This window comes from Chlorocebus sabaeus, chromosome 29 (genome assembly GCF_047675955.1).
Source record: "Chlorocebus sabaeus isolate Y175 chromosome 29, mChlSab1.0.hap1, whole genome shotgun sequence".
Classification (NCBI taxonomy): domain Eukaryota; kingdom Metazoa; phylum Chordata; class Mammalia; order Primates; family Cercopithecidae; genus Chlorocebus; species Chlorocebus sabaeus.
In genome coordinates this window covers 5,485,717-5,496,879 of record NC_132932.1, presented here as the reverse complement: position 1 = coordinate 5,496,879, position 11,163 = coordinate 5,485,717, and positions in this window count along the sequence as shown.

Below are 11,163 nucleotides of genomic sequence, written 5' to 3'. Positions count from 1 at the left end.
TTCTTTTCTTTTCTTTTTTTTTTTTTTTTTTTTTTTTGAGACAGAGTCTCGCTTTGCCACTTGGGCTGGAGTGCAGTGGCACAATCTCGACTCATTGAAGCCTTTGCCTCCCAGGTTCAAACGATTCTCATGCCTCAGCCCACTGAGTAGCTGAGATTACAGGCATGTCTCACCACACCCAGCTAATTTGTGGACTTTTAGTAGAGATGGGGTTTTGCCATGTTGGCCAGGCTAGTCTGGAACTCCTGATCTCAGGTGATTCACCCGCCTCAGCCTCCCAAAGTGCTGGGATTACAGGCGTGAGCCACCACGCCCCACCCAATTGCCTCCTCTTGAAGCCGAATTTTTTGCATTCATGGAAGAGGTCTGTCTTAGAGCTCCCCAAATCGACGATCTTTGGGGAGCCATTTCTATTTTTGACACAGTCTTCTGATGGCCACCACCAGCCTGCTTGCAGCAAAAGATCAAATCGGGATGATGTTTTGTTGTCGCTCCCGACATAACCGGCCACTGGGCTACCTATTAAGATAACTCTGAACCCAATGCATAAACACATCTTTTTCCATTTAGAAATCATTTCTTTTCCTTTCACAAATTCACCTCACTTAGAAATAGTTCCTTTGTTCTCGTTGTCTCCAAATCACTCCAGTTTCAGGAACTGACATTTCAGTTGCTTAGCCTTGCCTTCTAATATGGGTCAGACATGCAGACATTTGGGATTTTAAACTTATTTCAAAACTGAAGAGAGACCTGGTCCCTGGGGACCAGCAGGACAGGGACACGTCAAGTCACTGCTGGTCCTGCTTCATGAGGAGACACCAATAGGAAGCTTCATAGCAACCCATGTTTCATACCATCTGGTGCACATATCAATATGTTTGCCAGAAGATAATAAAGGGGGAAGAATAGACATCTTCAATCCCTCTCAGAGAAAGGCTATTCATCTTAAGAGTCCACACTCACCAGGCTCAGGATCTCCAATCCCACCTCTGCTCTACACAGGTGAATACCATCTTCTCATTGCACGGATGAGGAAACTGAGATTCGGGTCAAATAACCACACAGGAGGAAGGTCTGTGCTGGATTGGGGCTGAGCTCCAGCTGACCCGAAGCTGCCCTATGTGCCACTTTGACATGTTCACTTCCAGTGAATCAGTATTGGAAAAACAGCTTGACTTGTTTACAGAGACACAGCCTGACTTGCTGTGCTCGTTTTTGTTTTTATGCCCCTTGTGGCTGGGTATCTTAAAAAAGGAATAACTCTTCTAATGCATGCCTTAAACAGCACACAATTGTGAACCAAACCTGACACAAAGATAGCAATTTTTTAAATACTTAAAAGCAAAAAAGTGTAAAGAACAACAAATAAAAATAATTTTACCCATAATTTCACTACTTCATATACTCCCTGATATATATGTACATAATTATAATCACAATATAGATATAATTCTGTTGTTTTGCCTTTCAAAAACGTCGTGTTGTGACTATCTCCCCCATTTCTAGCATTTACATAATTACTAATTGCTGGATGTCATACTATGCATTTCACCTATTGACACATACATGCTTTCCAACTTTTCCATTGTATGATCTGCTATAATGAACACTTTCACACATACTGTATTTTTCTTCAGTTATCTTGGGATTAGTTCCCAAGGGGCCATATTAGTGAAATAGTATGGAATATTTTTACACATATCACTAAGTTATTACTCTCCCAAACTGATAGAACCAATTTGCAGGGCCACCAGTGCCAGTTTTACCACAACCTTGCCAGCCCAAGTGGGCAAATCTTCCAAACAACACTGATTTGCCTGATGATTAACTATTCAAAATGTTATGTATTTCCTTATGATTATTGTGGCAAACAATAAAACATCAGAAGAAATAGAAAACTGAATTCAGATGGGATTCTAGTTACAGAATTTTAGTGCTCGTAAAGACCTAAGGAGGGGGAGGCTGGGCATGGTGGCTCACATCTGTAATCCCAGCACTTTGGGAGGCCGAGGCGGGCAGATCACCTGAGGTCGGGAGTTCGAGACCAGCCTGACCAACATGGAGAAATCCCATCTCTACTAAAAATACAAAGTTAGCCGGGCATGGTGGCCCATGCCTATAATCCCAGCTACTCGGGAGGCTGAGGCAGGAGAATTGCTTGAACCTGGTAGGTAGAGGTTGCAGTGAGCCAAGATCGAGCCATTGCACTCCAGCTTGGGCAACAAGAATGAAGCTCTGTATCAAAAAAAAATAAAAATAATCAAATAAAAAAGTTAAAAAATAAGTTAAAAAAAAAAAAAAGACCTAAGGAGGAGGAAAATGAAGGAACTACTTCAAGCTCAGCCTTTACTCAAACACATGAAAAATCAGAGGCTCATTTGTCTGAAGTCCCAAATCAGGTCATTAAGAAAACGGGATGGACAAATCGATGGGGAGGCGGCTCAACCTCTTTTCCTTCTCAGGCAGAAGCCCCTGAGTAAGCCCACCACTGCCACCCACTGCCCCTGAAAGGACATCTGAACACAGTGATTCTGGTGATGCCATGGCTCCAACCAGCAAGGAGCATTTCAAAAAGAGCTGCAGAGAGTCTGAGCATTCCAACGAGAGCCGTATCCCAAACACCATCCACTTAGCTCTCACTTTCCTCCTTCTTACTTTCCCTGCCTGCTTTCTGTTTTTAATTAGGACCTTGGAACTTACTAGTACAGATCCAACTCATTTAAAGACTGACTTTCAAGTTGTTTAAGTCTTTTAAGGAAAATGACTCTTGGTTTCCATCCTCTATCTGTCATTACACTCTCATGCATCTCAGGGAAATTAGCAACCTGATTCTTGCCCCGACTGTCATTTAAAATAAAAAGCTTTCTTATTTGCCGTCTAAGAAAAAGTATAGTAAACTGACAGCAGGCGGATAGGGGTAATGAAACATAATTAGCCGTATTCAGTAAGTTCCTGGGATCATATTTACCTGCATCATCAGGTAACTGGGGGATGATGTATATTTGCCGTTGTGATGCAGGTGTGTGTGTGGAGTCTGTGTGTGCTGGAGAGAGCAGTGTGTCCCCCTAAGGGCCTCAGGGTCCCAGAGCTGCTCACACTGCTGCCTCACTGGATACACAGAACGAGTAGGTGACATCCACTCAACACAAAGCCTCCAAACACCTCTGCCCCGCCCCCTGCCATGCCCTGGGAAGGTGTCTGGGTCTCCTCACAGGGGCTGTTTGAAAGTAGCCTACTTCTGATGATTAAGGTCCTCTGGCACTTTGCAGGTATTATGTAGTGAACCCTCTCACAACAGCTATGAGAGACTGCTGCACTCCCCAGATGAGCAAACCTAGTCTCCGAGAGCTCGGTAAACCACCCGCAGTCTGTGGGAGAGCTGGGGTCTGAAGCCAGGCCATCAGGCTGCCTCTTCCCAGGGACCCGGGAATGGAGGGCATTGTGGCTTAGCCTCTCAGCCTGCTCAGAATGTCCCTCCAAAGAGCGAGAGGATGCACAGCCTCACTCAGGAGGGAACCCTGCCAATAACATTGAATCTGAACCCAAGCTGATCTTAGACTGAACCTTCAAAGTACAATTAAATGCCATGAGGAAATGGAACATTCAACAAGGTATTAGGTAGCATCTCTTTTTATTTTTATTTATTTATTTATTTATTTTGAGATGGAGTCTGGCTCTGTTGCCCAGGCTGGAGTGCAGTGGTGCAATCTCGGCTCACTGCAACCTCTGCCTCACAGGTTCAATCGATTCTTCTGCCTCAGCCTCTGGAGTAGCTGGGACTGCAGGAGCAAGCCACCAAGCCTGGCTAATTTTTAGTATTTTTATTAGAGATGGGGTTTCACCGTGTTAGCCAGGATGGTCTCAATCTCCTGGCTTCGTGATCCGCCCACTTTCAGCCTCCCAAAATGCTGGGATTACAGGCGTGAGCCACCACGCCCGGCCACATCTCTTTTAAAAAGCCAATGTTATCTGGGAAAGTGCAAGGGGTGGGGAGTGGGGGGACTGTTTTAGATTAAAATAAATGAAAGAGATGATGTGCGTCTTCTTAGATGATATTACAGTACCACAGACACTGCAGTTAGATGAGAGTCCAGTATTGTCTGTTTTCTCAGGTGTGATGACTGTGTTGTGTCATGCAGAAAAATGTCCTTATTTCTAGGAATTGCATGCTGAGATCTCAGGGAGTAAAGGGTCATGATGTCTGCGACTTAATTTAAAATGATTTGACAAGGACAGGTGTACACAAAGAGATAAAGCAAATATGGCAGATGTCACCAACTGCTGAATCTATGTGGTGAGTACACAGGTATTTGTTGTATTGTCTTTTCACCTTTCCTATATGTTTAAAATCTTTCATAATGTCATTTGGGGGAAGAAAAGCTTATCTGGCTATACTTATTTGGGAATGTGCTGCCTAAAAGGGGACTAACAAATAAAACCTTAACATAGAACATAACATTTTAGAGACTGAAGGAACTAGAGACCTTCTAGAGCTCAACTCTCATTTTAAAGATGAGGAAAGTGAACATATTGATTTTATCTTATTTTCTTTTTCTCATTACTTTTTAAATGTTTTTGATTTAACTTTATTTTAAGTTCAGGGGTCCACGTGTAGGTTTGTTACACAGGTAAACTTGTGTCATGGGAGTTTGTTATACACACTAGTTTGTCACCCAGGTATTAAGCCTAGTACCCAATAGTTGTTTTTCCTGATCCTCTCCCTCAACCCACCTTCACCCTCCAATAGACCCCAGTGTGTGTTGTTCCCCTTTGTGTCCATAAGTTCTCATCATTTAGCTCCCACTTATAAGTGAGAACATGTGGTATTTGGTTTTCTGTTCCTGTGTTAGTTTGCTAAGGATAATGGCCTCCAGTTTCATATTGAATAGTTAAAAACTATTTAGGCCAGGCGAGGTGGCTGACGCCTGTAATCCCAGCACTTTTGAAGGCTGAGGCAGGTGGATCACCTGAGGTCAGGAGTTCGAGACCAGCCTGGTCAACATGGTAAAACACATCTGTAATAAAAATTCAAAACAATTAGCCAGGAATGGTGGCAGATACCTGTAATCCCAGCTACTTGAGAGGTTGAGCCAGGAGAATCACTTGAACCCAGGAGGTGGAGGTTGCAGTGAGCTGAGATCACACCACTGCACTCCAGCCTGGCAACCAAGCGATACTCCATTGCAAAAAAAAAAAAAAAAAAAAAAAAATTTAAAACAAATGTTACAAACTAACAGTTTATTTATCCCAGGCACAGAAATACAAATACTACATGATCTCACCCATAGGTTAAGAAACAGAGAACTCATAGAAACGTTGAACTCATAGAAACCCAGAGCAGAATGGAGGTTACCAGGGGTTGGAGTGTGGGGGGTTGGGGTGATGTTGGTCCGAGAGTACAAAAGTTCAGTTAGACAGGAGAAAGTTTATCTTTTAGTGATTTTCATAATTTTGACAAAGTTGAAACAATTGAAACAAATTATCTAAATATTTTAGTAATTATTTTTTAATTGAGTGATTTTAATGAGTCAAAAATATTTATAAGGCAATCATGTGTAATACATATAAATAATTTACGTGTTCTACCCATATTACAAATGAAAGTAAAGAACAGGCAGATTCTGAGACTTGGGACGGGCAGCATTTGGCACCTGTGGAGACCTGGTTCCATACATCTGTAGTGGCAGAAAGGCAATATATATTAAAACCTAGGAAAACAGGCCAGGCATGGTGGCTCACATCTGTAATCCTAGCACTTTAGGAGGCCAAGGTGGGCAGATCACCTGAGGTCAGGAGTTCCAGACCAGCCTGGCCAACATGGCGAAACCCTGCCTCTACTAAAAATACAAAAGTTAGCCAGGTGTGGTGGCACACGCCTGTAATCCCAGCAACTTGGTAGGCTGAGGCAGGAGAATCGCTTGAACCCAGCAGGCAGAAGTTGCAGTGAGCTGAGATCACGCCATTGCACTCCAGCCTGGGCGACAGAGGGAGACTACACACACACACACACACACACACACAAAACTTGGAAAACGGGTGAGAGAAGATGGTATCTGATGGTTTTATCAAGTACTTCTACTCTATTTATATGAACTACTCCAAGCTGTGGTAAACAGCTCTGGGAAGCCAGGTCCAGTGCAAGTGGGCCAAAGCCCATATTGGCAGTTATAAACCAGGCATCTCCAGATGACAGCTTTGTGACCTCGGCAATGTTCTCCTAGCTAGACCAGTGCAGTATGTATCAGAAACCAGCAGGGAGTGTGCCCACCTGGAGGACCAGGGTAAAGGTGGGAGGCCAGGACCAGGGATCTGGTAGCTGGGAATAACTCAAAGTACCCATGTTCATGGTTTTCACCCTCCTCCTGAGCCCCCACATATTCCAACCCCAACCCTCTCCCCTATCCTTCAGGTCCATGACTGCCAGTCACCAGTGAGACCCAGCACTCAACAGCCCTGGTTCCCGAACAGATGGATGCACAAGAACAAGAAAAAATGACTTGGTCATTAGAACTCTCAGTTTCCCACAATTCCTGTCACCAGGATATTTTAAAGTTCTCAGATGTTGCCCCCATTGTTTGTCTGAGAAACTGGCCATGGGCACCTCCTGGAATTGGGAGCAAGAGTGACTCTGGGGGTTTGTTGTGCTCCTTGGAAGAGGTTCGCACTCCTTTAGCATGTTGCTGCCTGGCCCTGGACAGCAAAAACCAACCCTTTGAGAGTACTTAAGTAAATACATCATCGGATCTGGGAGCTGATCAAAACCTTATTTCATTGCACTCACATGTATGTGTTTCTTAATGCACTTGATCTTGGATAAAATACGTCCTATTGCATTAGATTTTAAGCCATGGATACACATCATAAGTAGAATATCCAGTTATATTAATTTCATTCATGTTAATTGATATAAATATTCATTTATGGTGAACTATAGATTTATTTAACTGATAGAGTAGTGATATATACATAAAAATTCCTGGAAAGATATGAATTCATATAAGCTGTGTAGGAAAACCTATATTCTTTCAAGCCATCACAGATACCTTATAAAATTATGTACTTCAGGTACGAAATACTACAGTGTCCCCAGCAAATCTGTAGCAATTGGCTTTTGACACTGAAATGTTGGATTCAGTCCTGTTAGGTAATGTTGCTTGTTCGGGCTTTAGAGTTGCCCTTTAGCAATCACTAGAAAGGTTAAATTGGGTGGACTATGTGGATCCTGGAAACTGTTTGGGGTGTTACACTTAGAGGAATGCACAGAGCTTCCATGGCTGACCTTGACCTCGGGAGGTGGCCAGGGACCTGGCAGTCTCTTATACAAGGTTCCACTCAGAGAGCTGAACACTGACCCCACTGAACGCTGTGTTGAAGAGCTAGGGTCCCCCCTCCCCGCCCCCAGCTCCCTGCTATGAGCTTTCCCAGTTACTACATGAATCAAATTACGGGCACCTCTGCTGGGTTTCCTGTGAAATAACAGATCTTACTGTAACCAAATATTACCATCTCGGAAAATCCTTATGCAACTAGCGAGGACTCTTCATTCTCAGGCAACAGAGAAAGGCCTCTTTGTTTTGGGGCTGAACACCTGGAACATGTTATCCGGGGCGGCCTCCCCAGGCCCACAGTGGAGAGGGGGCTCATAGGACCCAGTCACGCCCCTGCCTGTGGAGGACCAGCTCGCCCAAAGCTGCCTCTCGCTGGGTCTGTTTAGCCTGGTTTGAGCAGACCCTGGCTCTTGCTGTCAGCCATAGGCAAATGGCAGAGGGCGCCGCGCATCGATAGAGAAGGACTACATTGGCAAGGACCACAAAACTCCCAGGCAACCTTTGACAAGATGAGAAGAGGAAGGGCTAAGGATGCAGAGAGATGGGAGGCCTAAAATCTACCCTCCCTGCCCCCAGACATTGGTGCCCTCCTGAAGCCATCACAGATAAGAATGCTGGCTGTGTGTGCAGGAGAGCAGGTGTTGTGGCATGGGCTCAATCAGGGGACATGTCTGTGGATGGTTGCCCTTGGAAACCAATGAAACCCTGTGATCCCACCTTTCCTTCAGATCACTGACTTTCCAGAAGAAAACCTAATGCTGCTCTTTCATCCTTACGCCATGGCTAATACAGCAGTCACAGAAAGGGACGGCTCTAAGAACCCGACGCAGGCCAGGCTAGAGGCAGGAGTCAAGGCCGGCTGCCATAGGGCTCAGGATGTCCATGACTTCAGCACTCAGGGTGTCCATGACTTCAGCACTCATTGATGAAAGGAGAGCAGGACCACTCCCAGGTGTAGAGAGGCAGGGGGCATTTATGACAAATGGAGATGCAACACCAGTGTAACTTTTTGAAGATAACACACATTTTTACTTGCAACTCTTAGTCTTAATGAAATACAAGGTCCTTGCTGGAAGGGAGCAGCTATTACTCATCTCTGGGTCCCTCGTTGTTGGACACCTGAATGTAATGTGTAGTCTTCAACCCTCCAACCCTCTCCACCAACACTCATGGGTGTGGCCGTGCCCTGGGGCCTAGGAGAGGCAGATTCTAAGCTGGACATGAGGTGAGGTCAAAGATAGCACTTTCCCAGGAGCTCCAGGGAGATGCTAGGGCTATAGCACTTAGGCTCAGTTGAAAAGGGATGGTCCAATGACAGTTATTTCGCTACAGAATAGGCAATTTTCAACATCCAATAAAACGCCTTTTTCTTTTTTTTTTTTTTTTGAAACAGAGTCTTGCTCTGTCACCCAGGCTGGAGTGCAGTGGCATGATCTCGGCTCACTGCAACCTCCACCTCCCGGGTTCAAGTGATTCTTCTGCCTCAGTCTCCTGAGTAACTGAGATTACAGGTATCTGCCACCACACCCGGCTAATTGTTTTGTATTTTTAGTAGAGACAGGGTTTCACCATGTTGGCCAGGATGGTCTCCAACTCCTGACCTCAGGTGATCCACCCACCTCGGCCTCCCAAAGCGCTGAGATTACAGATGTGAGCCACCACACCTGGCCAAAATGCCCTTTTTTGACTCTGGTATCTAAGACAGTTATAAAAATATAGCCTCCCCCCAACCCACCAAATAACAACAAAATACAGCTGTATCTGTGTGATAATTCTTGTATCATTCCTTCTACCACTTACTTGCATGTGAATATTACCTGTAAATCTCAGCAACTAATCAGCCATGTAGCTCATGTAGCATCTTAGACGATTATTTGGAAAAACAAAGCCAAGTACACACTTTTGACTCAAAGGAAGAAGCACATTCCTGTTGAGCTATTGCTATTTTAATAATTGGAAATAAATTTTAATAAAGCCATTAATTTTGCTAAATACACAGTTGTGCTTTGAGAGTGATGGAAAACCATTTAAAGCCATGCTTGAGGCTCTGTCCTTGGCACAAACATGATTGAAAGTCTATGTCTGATTGACCCTTTTAAAATGCCTTCCTTTACTTCTGAACTGTTGATAAAGAGCTCTATTTGTTTGTAGACTTTTTCCTTAAAAATGGGCAACAGAAATTATTTCCTGCCCAGTGTCCTATTTCAAGGAACCTGGTGCGTTTTTACTCATCTAAGCTGATCTCTCTAGCAGGATGCAATCCGGCTGCTTCGTCCTGCTTTAAAGCAAGTTTAATTTACTTGATTAAAAGTATGCCTATGCTCAGCATGGCTCACAAAGGCAGGGAGAGACATTAATGAAGAGTTTCCCTTTGAAATAAAATATACAGATATTGTTTCCCAGTGTTTCCACGTCTATCTTCTTTGCTTTCTTAGTTTTCATGTGGTATCCGATATCACAGAGGCTGGCAGCAGAACAACATGGACATGCTTCTCATGGGGGCCCATTCTCTGGGCTGGAAGGCGTAACATATATTTTACAAGAACAATGAGAAATCATTTAGGGATCCACTTTTCACCATTCTCTTAGAAGAAATGCTCTCTGGGATGGAAGAGGGGGTGGAGGGCAGATGACTGTTACATAAAGCTCTTGACAGGAAAAAAAGGCACCCCCTATATCTTGGGATTTTCTCCCACTACAATCTCTTTGACAAAGTTCCTTTCCCTAGAATGTTCCCAAAAACCGTAAATATTGGTGAAGAAAAAGAACTCCTATTGACCGGAACTCATTACACAATCAGAAAGATTGAGCATTTTATATTTGTTTTTATATTTATATCTTTCAGGGGGGAAATATACTATGTACATTAATTTTACCACAATGTGCTGAAATTCCTTAAGCAAATATGTAATTAGGCATTTTAAAATATAAAATGTATTTATTTATAGCTTCCAACCACATATTTATTTTTATTTATCTGAAAGATTTAAACGACACTGTCTTGGATTCGTTCTTTCTTTGGTTTCTTTGTAAAATATATAATTAGGCAAAGTTTGAACATACCTAATAGCCCTGAGGAGACTGGGCAGTGATCTTTCTGAAGCTTTAAAAGTATTGGTAGGAAGCTGTTCTCTTCTTTTCCCCAAGTTCAATAGCTTAGCTATTCATTTCCTGTTTCTAATAGCCAAGGTAATTAGACCATAATGAAAACTCTTTGCTTGGAAGATGACATCTGAAAGTTGAAACTATTTGCTGCTGCTCAAACCTCAACAGGGTGGGGAGGGGGCAGGGATCGCCTTCTCAGTGGGAGAAAGTTCTACAACTAGAGTGTCACTTTCCCCTAAAATTATTTCTTCCTGGAAAGACTCCAAAGTCCAGGAGGCAAAGTGACATGTACACTGTTTTTTTATGGAATGGTCAATTCTTCATTGTTAAGGAAACATCGCTTAAAATCTCCAAAAAGCCCAGAACATACAGAAAACCTGTTTGCCCCTTATTTTACCTTTCTTTTACTTTCTAAGTATCACACGTGTACAGTGAAGTGCATACATCTGAAAGGCATATCTTGATGAATTTTTCACCTATGTGCATGTCTGTGTAACTACCACCAATATCAAGAAATAGAACATTTCCTGCCCCTGAAGGCTTTCAGACCCTCAGACCCCTCCCTGTCAAGACCCCACCTGAGGGAGCCACCGTCCTAATTTCTAACCCCCAGAATGGTTTTGCCTGTCTTTGGATTTTCTGTAACTGGAGCTATGAATGTTACATACACTCTGGCTGACAGGCTTCTTTCTCTCAAGGGTACGTGGCTGAGGTCCATCTGTGTTGCTCT